Source organism: Papaver somniferum, chromosome 4, assembly GCF_003573695.1.
Source record: "Papaver somniferum cultivar HN1 chromosome 4, ASM357369v1, whole genome shotgun sequence".
NCBI classification, from domain to species: domain Eukaryota; kingdom Viridiplantae; phylum Streptophyta; class Magnoliopsida; order Ranunculales; family Papaveraceae; genus Papaver; species Papaver somniferum.
In genome coordinates this window covers 143130912-143147110 of record NC_039361.1, presented here as the reverse complement: position 1 = coordinate 143147110, position 16199 = coordinate 143130912, and the positions used below count along the sequence as shown (strand labels likewise).

The 16199-nt window shown below is 33.9% G+C and overlaps 1 pseudogene; it reads left to right on the top strand.

The window, feature by feature from the left end:
* The first annotated feature begins 3100 nt into the window (after positions 1-3100).
* Positions 3101-10070, top strand: LOC113273225 (annotated as a pseudogene).
* The last annotated feature ends 6129 nt before the right edge of the window (positions 10071-16199 follow it).

The following is a 16199-nucleotide window of genomic DNA, read 5'->3' as shown; positions in this document are numbered from 1 at the left end:
GACTACGACCTCTAATATTCAGTGCATCATACTAATAATTAAATTGAGGTTCTAGCTGACACCAAATGCTAGGGGTATGCGGTATCGATGTTGTAAATCTTCATCAGATAGAACACAATCGGGAAGAAAATAATCTAACATCAGCTTCTCGAGGAATTCTTCCCTCCGTCGATCTGTATATCTTCTTGTGAATACTTCTCTTGGCTCTGGGTGTCTAGGTATCTGCCCCGATAAATATAGCTGCAGCATAGTATTAGTCATCTCTCCATCTTCATCTGACTCGTCATTCATTTGTCGCATCATCTGAACGAACATTCGCTATTGTGATTCAAATCGATCCATATAAATATGCACCTAATCCATTGATTATGAAACTGAAAATAAGTAAACCGAGGATTAAGGTGGAAAAAAAAAGATGATAGTTAATTAGTGGAAAACAAGGTGTGATTAAGTTGAGTTTAACGAAGTGAATATATAAGGTGGGATGAGGAGAGAGAGACGTTAGACCGTTATTTCCTAAGAGGTGGAATCTCCACTGAACAGTTTTAACTAAATCGCAAGCGGTTTATACTCTACCGCCAACGGTATAGTCTCTACCGTTCAATAGAGACTCCATCGCTTAACAGTTTTACCATAGTGGCGCGACCAGCTTGCCAGGCCACGTGACATGCCATATGACTGAATTAGCCGTTCCCGTAGCAATTGGCCAAAAAAAAGAAACCTGTTTTCAGGCATACTTAATTTTTTTGAGGCATACTAGATAATGCCAAAATAGGGTCACTAAATAAAAAACAACATCACTCCTTATCCACCCCTTTTGATAATGGCATAACTACCCTCACATAATTAGTGTCAATGATTAGATTTGATTAATTAGGAATTTTAAGGATTGATTAAAAATTAAATTATTAGTGGTAAATTAGTATAGAAATCAAATTTATGTGAGAGAGTTGGGATTTTTTAGAGGAAGAAGAAGAAGAAGAAGTGAAAAAAAACTTGGGTTTTGAGATTGTAGTGACTAGAAGTGACCAAAATGTGTGATTCAAATCAGAGGTACACTTTTATACGACGTTTAATGTCCTTTTTATAAGTTGAATCTGTCAAAAAATTGAATCTTTAAAACCCAGATCTATTGACCAGATGAACGGTTCGGCTGATAACTTGTCATCCAAACCTAGCCGAACCTAGGTATATTTTCAAAAAACAGAGGTTCCGCTGAAAAGTTATTAGCCGAACTTCACCCTATAACTGACAAATTTAGGTTCGGCTTATTCGAACAAAATCTAGCAAAATCGCATCAGCCGAACATAGTGTTTCTTTAAATCATATACTAGGTTCGGCTCAAAATTGATATTCCAAGATCAGCCGAACTGATCTTCTGAAAATTTAAAATGAAGAACACAGCTAGGTTCGGCTGATTCGAACAAAATCTAGCAAAGTCGCATTAGCCGAACATAGTGTTTCTCTAAATCATGTACTAGGTTCGGCTCAAAATTGATATTCCAAGATCAGTCGAATTGATCTTCTGAAAACCCTAATTTCATCTTTGAAATCATATTATGTCGATCAAACAAAATAAAATCAATCAAAAACAAGATGGGTTTGTTACAAATACATTCTAAAATACATCTGAGAGCAATTGAGATTTGGATTTCTCACTCCAACATAGCTCACTTCGGTTCGTGTTTCCTTTGCTTGATTGAATTGTAGTCCAAAATGTTTAAGTTTAAAGATTATTTTGATTTTTGATTTTAGGTTTTTGAGGATAAGTACGCTCTAGTAATTTAAATTGTTTAAAGATATGTAGATAATTGCACTATCTTTAGACATCCCTTATAAACCCAACCTCGATGGGATAATGAATTAGTATGCCTTAAAAAGATTCATCTAAAAAAAACTCCGTATTTTGGCCCATTGGACTAGTTCGTGTCATGATTCACTAGCAGTACAAGTTTTTTTTTTTTGTTTTTTTTTTTTTGTTTTGATCAGATAGCACTACAAGTTATAACTCTTAAAAAAATAAAATTTCATCTAGGGATTAGATCTGATTTGATCTTCTTCTCTCCCGCACTTCTCTAATAGAACGAGTTTCTGCTTCTTCATCCGAAAAACAAAAGAGGTAAGTAGCTCCTGCTGCATTTACAAAACTAGGTTACAACAATCCCATTTTGAGGTGTAGTCGCTATTTTGTTATTGCAGAGATTTGCTGGATCATCAGTTTTCCCATTACGAACAATTTGGTGTCCAAGTTGATCCACTCCTTTCAAGGTAAGATTCTGGAAACACTGATTTCGTATATTTAGATTATCCCAAAACCCTACTAGTGCGACCACGCATGCACTTGTGCACTTACTCAGTTGCAGCCACACCATTTTCCCTTTTAATTATTTAGGTCTTAGGGACCCCCCTCCCAATAAGCATCCCCCGTGAGTGGTCTGAGCACGGGTGAAGGGAACAAGCAACATGAAGCTTCACGGGAAATCATAATAATGCAAAAAAAGGATGAAAAAGTACTGAAAAGTTAGTGGGTTTACCCAACAAAATTCCAATTAGAAATAAGACAAATGGACTCCATACATGTGATCACTATCACCAACAACCAACAGCAAAAACCATTAGATAGGCATGATCCAACCGAACAACAAAAACTTTGATGCCCCTCTATAAATAGGACTGTTAATTTTACATTTACAACATCAAAACAATCCACTAAATTTCATCAACAATGTAGTTCTGGTGGACAAGTACCCGAAGAACTCATCAAGTAATAATAACTCTTCTCTTTTTCTTTCTCTAGCTGTTAAAATACACTCACTCTCATCATTTTTTTTTTGCTTCACATTTGAACCCGGAGACAGTTATCAGCTTCATTTGATTTTTCTTTTTCCAATAAATAATAGTAGCGGGAGAAGTACGATGATTCAATTAGATATGTGAATGTAGACTTTTTTTATCTCTTTTCTTCAAGAATTTAAACGTTTTGAGTTTAATTTCTGGAAGGCAGTTACTCTCAAATACTTACTTTTCAGTATGACATTATTTATTTTATTTTTTTGTATTTTTTTCTAATCCCTCATTCTAAGTTTGTAATGACATTGAAATGCAGGTACATGCTGAGAGAAAAACAGTATTTATTCTGATACTTGGGTTACTGAGTTTTTGTTTATTAAGAGGCGTTGATTGCCATAGAAGAAAAGTAAAAGTTTCACATTCATTTGATGTTCAATACTCAGCCATTAGTTGTAGAAAGCACACAGCTTTTTTAACAGATTTCGGAGGAGTAGGCGATGGAAAAACATCCAATACCAAAGCTTTTCAATCAGCCATTAATCATCTTAGTCAGTTCCAATCTCAAGGTGGATCTCAACTTATTGTTCCTCCTGGTAGATATTTGACTGGAAGTTTCAACTTAACCAGTCATTTCACACTTTACCTTCACAAGGAGGCTGTTCTTCTTGCTTCTCAGGTTCATTTCCTTACGTTTTATACACACACACACGAGTAGATTGAATTTAGCTCGTGGCATTAAAATAACAAAGTGCCGAGTTTCTTAAAGTTTTAGAATTAGAATCACTTATGTTTAGTGATGGGTCAATTACTTTCATTGTAGCTACTATTAGATATGCAACAGTTTTGACAAGTATTCATGCAAACTGCAAACTCTAACAATCATTCAAATGGTTGATTGCTTGGATGATGCAGTTAATAGGGGTTAAAACTTGCTACCCTAATGGTTAATGCAATTGAGTAGAAGTGACCTAATAAAGATTCTTTGTCGATAGATATTGTCTGAAAAAGCCCTACCATGATTTGTGTGATTGGGAGGGCTCTAAATCCAGCCTGACCAATCCTTATAGGGTATGGATTCCTTGGGTTTGAGAAATCAGTCTAATTCTAAACATTCTACTTTAATAAGACTTCAGAATAAAGATTTCCAGCATCGTTTATTCGCTTGCAAAACCTTTTCTGTTTGGCCCATTGTGTTAGAGAAATAAATGATAAAGCATTGTAATGCACTCATATACACACTTTTTCCCTTTTGGGTGATGCACAATTTTATAAATAAACGACTAGCTGGAATGTGAAGCTAGGAATAACATCTGGTGGAAAACCCCCAACTGAGGTGTCAATGTGAATTAAAATAGAAAAGGATGACAGTTTCCTTGAAGCCAAATTGAAGGAGTTTCGTTTTCTGTTTGGTAGAAGGTTGGGTCAAGGGACATCTTTTTCCTTTGATTTGGCTTCAAAGAGCGGTCTTTTTAGCTTTTGCTTCAAGGACGTAGTTTACCATCTATTGCTCGTTCCTTTGCTTGTGACTATAATAAGGCTGTTCTGTCTTTCAGTTAATAAAGTTGCACTGATTTTCTGACTTTTGACTCTCATTCTGAAAGAAAATTTAAGGATTTATCTACTTAGTCCTGAACCCAATTCCTTAATTTTTAATCACTTCTCTATGGGACATCTAATGTGTATTTGTGGATGACTTTAGGAAGTGAGCGAATGGGAAGTGATTGAACCATTGCCTTCCTATGGTAGAGGAAGAGATGCAGATGGTGGAAGGTATATCAGTCTGATCTTTGGGACAAACCTTACTGATGTTATAATTACAGGTACTAAATTTGTTTCTTTGCTGTATAGTGTATGTTTCCCGACGAAGTCTAATATAGCTCTACACAAAATTGTTAATTTTGCTTCATGTGTGCATCAACTTTTATAAATGGATCATAGGGTTCACATAGAGATGATCTAAGGGCTGATTTTTTGCATTGATGAGCTATACAATAACAACATGCTCATGAATAATCAGTGAATATTTAAACTTCCAACCCCAGCATTTATTTGACGGTAACTTGAGTAGTTCAGTTTATGTTCATCTATATAAGATGGAGATGATTAAGGTTAATTAATACGATGAAATGATTATTGGTGAGGATGAATCATAAAAAGGTGAAGAGAATATTATCGCAAAAAGTTGAAAGTTCTTAGTTCATCCTTATGTAATTCCAAGAACCAAATGCACTCTTGATATACAAATGACAATGCAGTTTCTCTCTTAGTTAGATTGAGAATGCTGCCATGGCCAAGAATTTTGAATAAATACACATAAAGGTACTAGGGTGTAGATGTCTGTTGTAATTGACTTCGATTGAAATAGCCACCAAATTGATTTTACTATGTATTGCTTTATTGAATATTTTCACATTCTTTGTCAACTTCCTGCAGTCTTAAAATTCTTTTATATATTTTTGAGATATGAATCAGGCTTAATCACCTGAAATTTAAGTAAAATGCGTTTAAAACTAAGCAACATATTTAATGTTAGTGTAGGAAGACAATGTTGTGTGACACTGGGTTTGTATGCCATGGTGGTGAGTTGCCAGAGATTCATGTTAGAATGGGGATATCCTCCTGCCCCTAAAAGTAAACTCTGTGACCCCAAAATTCCATTCATAACCTATTATGCTTCTTTTCAACCACCTAATGAATTGAAAAGATAATCTTTTTTAAATTTAATTATGGAGATGAGATCCATAGATAGAGGAATATGTAAAACGGCAGAGTTGAATTTAGTCTTTAGTGAGAGAACACTCCCTCAGTTTATAACAGGGTCACCTTCCTAAAAAATAAAATTAGTTGGTAATTTGATAGAAGTTGTAGTTATGGACCTTATGGTTGTAGAAACCAACTTGGGTCGCCATACCAGCCCTTTGGATCCACATTTAGCAGAGTGATGTAGTTCAGTCCTCAAGGTATAATGTAATGTAGTTCAGTCCTTATGGTATAAGCTTGTTATCACATGTCACCTAGCCTCACCTCAGCCACAGGGTTTAAACTCCTGTAATTACATTAAAGATGGAACTTAGGAGATTATATTGGTACCTCAGCATTTAAAAATTGAAACTCTTCCAGCAACCACCTTATCTGTGATCATATTCTGGGAAACCATTTGCATAATCAATCATAAGTCTATATCAAAAAGTTTGTGGCAACAAGAAATAAGCAATGTTAAAGAATGATGTTAAGCACCAAATCACATGTCATCTTTTACTAGATAAAAAGTATTCCTACCTATATTAATGATGATATCATTTTCAATAATAATACCTAGCAAGCAGTCTTCTTTATAAAACAGCCATGCGTCACAACACTGAAACTTTACTATGTGATCCTTTCTGATGTATCAATGTGATCTATTGTGTTCTAGACTTGGTTGTTTTTAAAATCACACTATGTAAAGAGTCGACTTACCATAGTAGAACCAGCTATCAATGAGATCACCATTATGAAACAGTTATGCTGCAAATGCCAGTTTAGAAAATAAACATTTAAGCTCAAATGTCAGTTAGCTCAATTGGTAGTGTTTGTTGTTGTTGACAGTTTAGATCCGAGTTCAAATCTCGTTAGCATCAGAATTAATGAATAATCTCTTGTAGACAAACTCAAGATGTGTAAACATCCATTATCTTTGATTTTGGGGTAATGCCCTTGTAAAGTAAGTCATAAGCCTCTGATGCTAACAGGATTTGAATCCGGGTCTAAGTTGTCAACAACAACAAATACTACCAACTGAGCTAGTTGGGGTTTATAGCATTTTTCATTTCCATATGTAAAACTAGAGCACAGTCTGTATGACTGAAGGCAAATTCTCAGCTAAAAAAAGATGATAAATTTTAGTAGTGAAGATAACTTCTTCAGCATGTAGATCATTATCACAAAAATTCAACTCATTTCTAATACTCGTAACTCCATTCTATAAAATGAATTTCAATGGTTAATGGATGGTTTTTCGGTTGTTGATTTCAATCAACTTTTTATGGGATTAGAAGTCTTAGATTGAGTTGATTTTTTGTGAGGATGATCTACGTGATGAGACCGACATCCTCACTTTAAAATAAAATCTCCCTCAAAGGTCATTTTTTGTCGACCTAGATTAACATCAAACAACAATACTACATGAATTTGAGTACTGTATGACCCAGTAACTTATAGGCAAAGGTGGCCGTGAAAGAGTTGTTCTTCTTCTATTTATTTATTATTTTTTAGTTTTGTATTTTGATGGGAATTCCTTTTCATCTCTAGTTTGGCTTTAAATACGTTATCTTTTTTGTTTTGGTATCACAGACAACACATTTCAAGGCTTAACCTGAATATTGTATAGATGTTTCTACTGTATCCTTCGACATCGTCAGTTGACATTATGGCCTTGTGGTGGTTGGTAGGATGATCGGTGACATGTTCCCAGCACATTGGTTTTTTATTTGTTAAGTCCACCCAGCCATTTCTCCATAACAGAGTTCTTTTGTGCTAAATGAGTACTCTCTTTAATCCAAATGGTTGGAGCAGGATAACTAGACTCTACTGGTCATAACTGCTACTTATATATTAGTCAAAATATTTGTTTTTCAAAATGGGATCAACGGTAAGGAAACAAGTTTGTTGAAACGCGTTTTGCTGCATGAAAACTGTCTGGAATTAATTTTGAAGTGCAGTTTTGAGCATTTTTTAATTTGACAAGCTCCCCACATCTGATTCTTTGTTGAGCTTAAATTGTAAAGAAATAATGAAATTTGTATTGTTTCCGCGAAACTAACCTAATTGCATGGAAGTCAACTGTGTTTGACATTACTTCATTCCTAGGGAGTTGGGTGGTTTTGCATAATCAATACAGATTCTATTGTTTGACTGCAATGCATATTCCAAAGGAACCATTGCTCATTTCTTAGAAACATGGTGATAGGATAGTTTCAGGCATAGATCCATGGAATAGACTATCGCAATGCTAACCCAATGATTACCATCGCTTAAGATTTAGTGCGTTGCCGAGGAATCAATTTCTTTACAATTAATTGTAGGTATTATCCAAGGCATTTGAAGTATCAATACTGCTTGGATTTGTCCTTAGATTTCAGAATTGCATCCCCTTCTAAAACTGAATTTGTAACCTGCCATGTTCAGACTTTCACCCCCTCTTAATGATGACTTTTACTCACACTATTGAAGCAAGTTAATGTAAAGTTAACGTTTGTAATATTGTTTTATTTAAACCACATCTGAAAGCTTCATTGCAGCAATTTGGCAAGTAAAGGATCAAATGATATGTACCTAAGTTATCTAAATCAGGTTGAACGTCAGCTTAGACTGTTTTTGAGTAGAGCTAAAAGTGGGATAGAAAATCAAGTCCTCTAAATTAGGTTTAGCTACTGACACCTATGATCTAGAATGGGCTACCACCAAGGATGCACCTCAATCTAGATGTGTAGGGAGGATACTGCATGACAAACCTGACTATTAAGTTGGTATGAGCTACCCTGAAAAGTGTGTCAGATGAGATAACGTGCAAACCAGTGTAGTATCCCTTTGCAACCGCTACACTTTAATTAGCCGTAAGTGACAATAAGATCTACAGATGAGGGTGTTCTATGTGGCAAACCTGGAAAGTTTGAATTGTCATTCAGAGCATCTCAGGTTTGGGAGCTAGTTAGGAAGGCCTTCATTTGAAAGCTAGACTGGAATTACCCACAGAGTAGACAAGTTATCTGAAACGAGGCCAAATGAAAACTTGTACAAATGAATTACCAAAATCAAATTGCGTCACATTGTTTAACCATTTCATGTTGTTTTGAAGATTAAAAGTAGTTGAGTTATATGTTTCCTGGTTTGCTCAAAACATAAGCAGTCCTTATAGAATTCATTGTACATGATTTGACCCAATGGATTTCAGGAGCCAACGGAACAATCGATGGTCAGGGTGCCTCATGGTGGAAAGAATTCAAGAATAAAAAGCTCAAGTATACGAGGCCATATTTGATTGAAATAATGTTCTCTGATCAGATTCAGATTTCCAACATTACATTATTAAATTCTCCTTCGTGGAATGTTCATCCTGTTTATAGCAGGTAATTTTCCATTGCCGGAACAAGTTCACTTGAGCTTAGGAATTCTAAGAATAGATGAAGCTGTTCTCTGTCTTCTTTCCACATTTTAGTATTAAATTTCTTACTTTTGCCGTGAAACTAAAATCTATGCAGCAACATTCTCATACAAGGGCTTACTATTCTTGCTCCAATGGTTCCAATATCTCCAAACACTGACGGGATAAATCTAGGTTAATTTCTTACCTTGCAATAGTTTGTGCAGAAGAAAAAAAAAGCGATAAATCTGTAGAAGTTTTAAGGCCATGTGATATATATGTAACGTGATTAGCTCATAATTTTCTAACTTGTAATTTTCCTTGAAGATTCTTGTACAAATGTACGTATCGAGGACTGTTACATCGTCTCCATTGCATCGCGGTAAAAAGCGGTTGGGATGAATATGGGATTGCATTTGGAATGCCAACTCAACATTTAATAATAAGAAGACTGACTTGTATTTCTCCTGATAGTGCTGTAATTGCATTAGGAAGTGAAATGTCTGGAGGAATTCAAGACGTTAGGGCTGAAGACATCCTAGCTATTAATTCTGAATCAGGAATTCGTATTAAAACTGCGGTTGGTCGTGGTGGATTCTGAAGGACATATTTGTTAGAAGAATGACTATGAAAACTATGAAGTGGGCATTTTGGATGACAGGGAATTATGGGTCTCACGCGGATGATAAATATGACAAAAATGCTCTTCCTGTGATCAATGGGATCAATTACAGTGACATGGTAGCTGATAATGTGACTATGGCAGCACGATTGGAAGGAATAGATGGAGATCCTTTCACAGGCATATGTATTTCGAATGTTACCATTAGTATGGCTGCAAAAGTAAAGAAAGTTCCCTGGACTTGCACTGATGTTGAGGGGTTAACGAGCAGTGTTAGTCCTACAGCGTGCAATTTGTTACCTGAACAAGTTACAAATTGTCCCTTTCCTGCCGACGTCTTGCCAATTGATACAATTGAAATTAAGACGTGTTCTTGCAGAACTAATTACTTTATTTGAGGTTGATGATGTATGTTTTGATGTTCTTCAGTATAAATTTGTGATGGTATCAATTCCGACCTTGAGTATTTTGTAATGTAAAAACCCTTGTATAGGTAACCATATCAAATAAGAACCTTACCTGGGAAATGATTTTATATATACTTCACAGTTCGGATTCTTACCGTGTACATATCTTATCTGTTGAATGTCGTATTTCTTATATCTTGTTTATATACACTGCCATTACACTTTGCAACTGTTGACTGTAAATGGGTATCTTTCTCTTTTTAATCAAAAAATACAGTACTTGATTGCTTGGTCCCGATTACATTCATAGGTTATTGGCAATCTGGCAGATCATCTCCCTCTAATGATTATCAAAAAATAAATAGAATAATCACCCTCTAAGCTCCATCTCTACTTTCAAAATAATCTTTGCTAAACTGTTGCAAAAAATTAAAAGCAATCAACTCAAACTTTGATTTTCACATTATCTCACACTTTGATATCTTTTTTTTCGAACAAAACCTAAACAATAGTGGATTTACAAGATGAACATATTCCCAAAATCTTAGCTTCAAATCCGTTGTTGTTCAAATTTTATTCAAGGTTTTCCCTATTTCCCATCCCTATATTTCCTATTTCTCATCCTCTTCACAATTTCTAAAATCAGTTTACTTTTCAATTCCGGTTTTCCCTGTGTACCACCCATAAAAGTCAATTTGACTTTTACTATGAACATTACCATTTTTATTTCTATTCTTCTTCATTAATCCATCTTTATCACCAACCTAAAAACTCAATACCATCCCTCACTCCAGAATAAAAATAGCACTGGTGGAGCTTATCCTCTCTCATATTGGTTAGTGAGCGTAACCTGGCGCTCTCATTGGCTAATTGAGAAACCATTCGTATTCGTCGGATGAAATTTTGTTAGATATGGTGCGTTGATCTGACAATGTGCGGTGTAGATTGGGTGGATTGTTGGGACACACGCGACGGACGACCCTCATTATTTAGAAGAATTGCTATATTAATTTCGTGCATTTCTTGTGAAATCCAGAAAATAAAGAAAACTACTATATTAATGGAGACAACTAGCGGCACTTGTTCCAACCATGCAGCATCTAATTTTCCATCGTATTGGAAATGGATTGTCAACTCCAATAGAAGCCAATTGGATGCCACACTCGCCAAACCTAGACCCAACACAATGCCACCCAATCCGATTGGTAGCAGATATCATCGACCCAATAACACACACATGGGATCATGAAAAATTAAGCACCCTTCCCAACCCTTTAATCCAAAAAATCATAAACATACACCTACCACAAAATGACCCCCAAGATAAAATTATCTGGCCACACTCAAAATCTGGAAGCTACACTACTTCAACCGGATATAAATGTCTAACCCAATGTCAACCAACACACAACCCCTTACCACCTACCAAGTTTATATGGACCTTACCATGTCCACCAAAAATTCGAATTTTCTCGTGGAAAGCCATCAATGAAGGACTACCAACCTTCTCGCTCCTACACCACATCCATTTAACCAACTCAGACATATGCCCAAGATGCAACACAAATTCAGAACTAGCAAGTCACATTCTAATTCACTGTCCAACAACAACTAATTCCTGGACCATTTTATTTAATCAATATACAAATTCATCAAACCCAAATCCACCACAAGCTTTCACCTTAACACAACATACAACCATTTCAAAAATCCTTCAACAACTTGCATCGACATCGGTGATCTCCTCTTGCTGTTTTCTTTTCTGGACCTTATGGCTAGCCAAGAATGAGCTAATATACCAACAAAAGCAAACAACTCCGGAAGAAATCCTAACCTGGGCACAAAAATTGCAACAAGAATACTACCGGGATATTCACTCCACATCACCAGTCTTTCCAGGAGATACACCAAAATTTAATTACCCAATAAGAAATAAGGGACTATCCACAATATCAGTAAGATGGACAATGCCGAACATCGACTGGATCAAAATTAACACAGATGGAGCAGCCAGAGGTCACCCAGGATTTACAGGAGCGGGTTTCATCTGCAGGGATTCGGACGCACGAACTATTTTAGCTATAGTTCAACCACTGGGAATAACGACTGCTTTAACTTCGGAAACCTGGGCGATGCTCTTAGCAACAAGAACAACAGCAGAAAAACTATGGCCAAATGTTATATTTGAAACCGACTCAGAAAACCTATTGCGTTTCATCACCTCATCTACATCTCCACCTTGACACATAGCAGGAATGATTGAAGAAGTAAAAATGAGATTCCAACAGATCCCGCAGGCAACCATCCAACACAACTACAGAGAAGGAAACCAGGCAACAGACGGATTGGCCAATCACGCGGAAGATGGAAGTCAAACAAGAAACTCATCAACCAAAATATGGGACCAGACAATCCCATCATTTATTTCTCAAATCTTATTTTCAGACTCACTGGGTACCACAGACCCACGACAAATTGTAAACTATGTTCTCTTAATAAAATACATGCTTCAAAAAAAAATGGAATAAAAAAATATAATTTATATATTTTAAATCTTTTATAATTTCATGTATTTATTATAAAAAATCCAGGAAAAAAATACCATATTAATTCTTACATTTATGTATAAATAAAAAAAAATCAATTCAACGTATTTATGGATAAACTAATGAGATTTATATTTTTAAAATCATTTGTAAGGAAAAAAAGAAAAAAAAATATAGAAATGACAAAAAGATTACTATATTAATCTTTATTAATCTTTTATAATTTCATGTAGTTATTATAAAAAATCCAGAAAATAATAAAAAATATCATATTAATTTCGTACATTTATGACTGAAATAGAAAAATCAACTCAACGTATTTATGGAATAAAAGAAAAAAAAATTCTGGAAATGGTAAAGAAAACTACTATATTAATTTAGACATTTATGATTAAAATAAAAATAATTAATTCAACATATTTATGGAATAAAATAATACAATTTGTATTTGTTGAATCTTTTATAAGAAAAAAAATCTAGAAATGACTATATTAATTTATAACATTAATAATAAACGTCTAAAAAAAATTACTAACATCTAAAAATTACTATATTAGTTGATATTTTAAGTTAATATTTATGTTTAGAGTATATGAAAAAATCTAATTATTTACCTGAACACAATCTTACGGGTTCCATTAATACAATTAATTTACTAATATAAACAAAATCCAATAGTTAATATGGTAAAATTAAATTAATTTTATGTTTAAAGTATTTGAAAAAAATCTAATTATTTACCTGAACACAGTCTTACGGGTTCCATTAATACAGTTAATTTACTAATATAAACAAAGCCAATGGTTAATATGGTAAAGTTTGTAACCATTGTTCAAGTCATATTAATTAAAACCATATTTATGTGTTATATTTATTTATATTGTCATATAACAGGAATTAATTCCATAGCAGTTGGAAAGGTTTTCTTTAGAGCCAAGTTTCCAACATCTATATAAAGGATACAAATCATTCTTCAGCCCTACACAAACCCACGTACTTTCAGTTTATGTGAAAAAAGATGTAGCGAACAGGAAATATCGACTATGACTTTTGAAGAAAATCACATCGAAGAGGGAGCAACGGCAGTTGATTTCCATGGTATGTAAACCCATTCAAGTGTCACAGTTTGGATATGCATCAATAAGGTTCCTACGTTGCTGTTTTTTTTTCTCTCTAAGAAATTTTTATTTGTAACAAGCAAATGCAAAAATTTAATGTCTGGTGTGTGTATATGTAGGCAAGAAGCCTTCGGGGACAGTTTATACCCCCTTCAGGCATCTGGTTAGGAATCAGACACATTAGAAAGTCGTGCAAAATTGTGTCATTTGAACATGTAATGTGGCTGAACATGTTTACCAAGGTGGAACATCTGAAAGTTAGCCTCCCAACATTTCCCCAGGAGATATTCAGTTTTCTTGCTCTCGAGAATGTTGGTACCACAAAAAATGATGCTACATATTATATAGGTGAACCGTCGAAAATATAAGAAATACTTTTTTTTTTTTTTTTTTTTTTTTTTGCAAAAAGCATTGTAACTAACATTAACCTCTTCTTATCTTATATAATTCCTGCAGCTGTGATTAGAAGGCTAAATTATGTGTCGAGTGTTGTGACGAAATCAGTTGAAGAATTCGACAAATCAAGTGATGTGCTTATGAGGGAGATTATAATTTAGAATGAAAGGTAATCTGCATGGTATCTTATGGGTTTTAGATTCAATAATTTTTATTGAGTAAAAAAAAATTCTAAAAGTTACTATATTAATTAAAATCCGAAATTAATATTTATATTTTTGAGTATCTAAAAAAAATACCTCTCTCTATAACAACTATATTTGTACTTGATATTATTTCCAAATCAATATTTCTTTTTGTGGAATTTGTGGGTTTGGACACTCTTTATATAAAACGTTCCAACAAAATAATTTTTCTCTGCAAGTTGCATTCTTCGGCTAGGGTTTTGTTCGGTTTTTTTTTTTTAATGTTTGCATTAGTTTTCTTATTCATCTCTCTGATGCTTCTCTTTCTCTTTGCAGAAATAATATCATGTGAACTTTCCTTTTAACTAAAAAAGTACGTTATGCGTGCAGAAAAATCGGGATATCTAGAACGGTTGTGAAGTGAGTTTTGATTTGTTTAATTACTCTCTTTCATATAAATATTTTAAACTTGTTTTGAGTAAGGTTTTACCAATTTATTGCTTTAGTAGTTTCTTTATGTATTTGTAAACAGGAGCAGAAACTGAAAATCTCAATTAGATATGAATTTAATTTTTCTCTAATTCTCTTTGCTTTTGATTTTTTTGTTTTCCGTATGTGTGATAGGTAAAGAAACAGTAAGGAAAATGAATTATGAGGCTGGGTTCTCTTTCATATGAAGGTATGTTTAGTTATTTTTCTCGATTTTCCTCCAAATACCCCATTCCATCCATGCCATTAGAAACAAAGAAATGTTATTGGCTAAAATTTGGGCATTCCGGACGTTGCTACTACTCTTGATTTTATTGGATTTTACCAGATTGAAGTATCATGGAGTTACGTATAGTGGCTAAATGTTGGGAAGGTAGAGATATCATATACCTTTTTTTTTAACAGAAAGAGGACATGTTTCTGTTAGTATATTATGACATCCAATATTTCGATCAAAGAAATATTTACCAGACATATTTAAGAATATGCTCACGAAGTTGTTGATTTGCAGATCCATGAATTGTCAATGGAAATTGTGTTGAAGAAGTTGCAAAATGTGGGTAACTCAATCCGAAGATTATAATCATATTTTGTGAATAGTTTACTTCCTTTTTCATTTTCTTGGAGTTGTATGTTTGAAAAGCATATGGTTACTTGCATATTTATGGGTATTCATTAGATATCTGTGATGGAAAACATAAAAAAAAACTTAGATATCCAAGCCACATATTAAATTCATCACAAAAACTCTAAGCCACACGTACTTAAAATACATTATATCATCTTAGAGGTCTTAAAACATTTGGTAATCCTAAAATTTTCATGGTAAAATAATATTAGACGGTTTACTTATGGTAAAAAATCTATATAGATATTAATTTCGGAGGATAGAAAAATATTTAAATTAGTGTTAATGTCATCTTAAAAATTGATTAAAATGGTAGTTAAATTTTCGAAATTAATATACGAATATTCTAAAAAATATTTTATTTTTAGAATCATTTGTATATATATCCGGGTACTTAAAATAGGAAAAAAAACAACTAATTTTTGTGAAAAATCAACCCAAGGACCAAGACGTTCGGAAAAATAAAAAGAAAAAAGAACTAGGTTTAATTTTTTGCTTTTCTTTTGTTTCCGCAAGAACTCTATTTATATGCACTTTTTTTATTCTTTTTAATGGTGTAAAACTATTTATCTGTTTCTTGCAGAAATGAAACCGTTTATCATTTCTCGGAAATTTAATAAAAATAGAAATCAATGCAAAGATAGAGGAGTTGAAGCTTTTAAAAAAAAAAAAGATGGAGAAAATTTGGTCGGTAATGAGCAAGGTAGTCAATATCGGTTGTACCGGCCGATATTAAAGGTTTTTATAGGATATCGAAAAAAACCTTTACGATACTGAAAATATCGGCGATACGAAGGAGAAACGATAAAACGCGTGTCATGTACGGACCGATATATCGGTTTCACTTGTACACTGATATATCACTAATGCATTTTGTCTTTTGATTATGATTTCTTG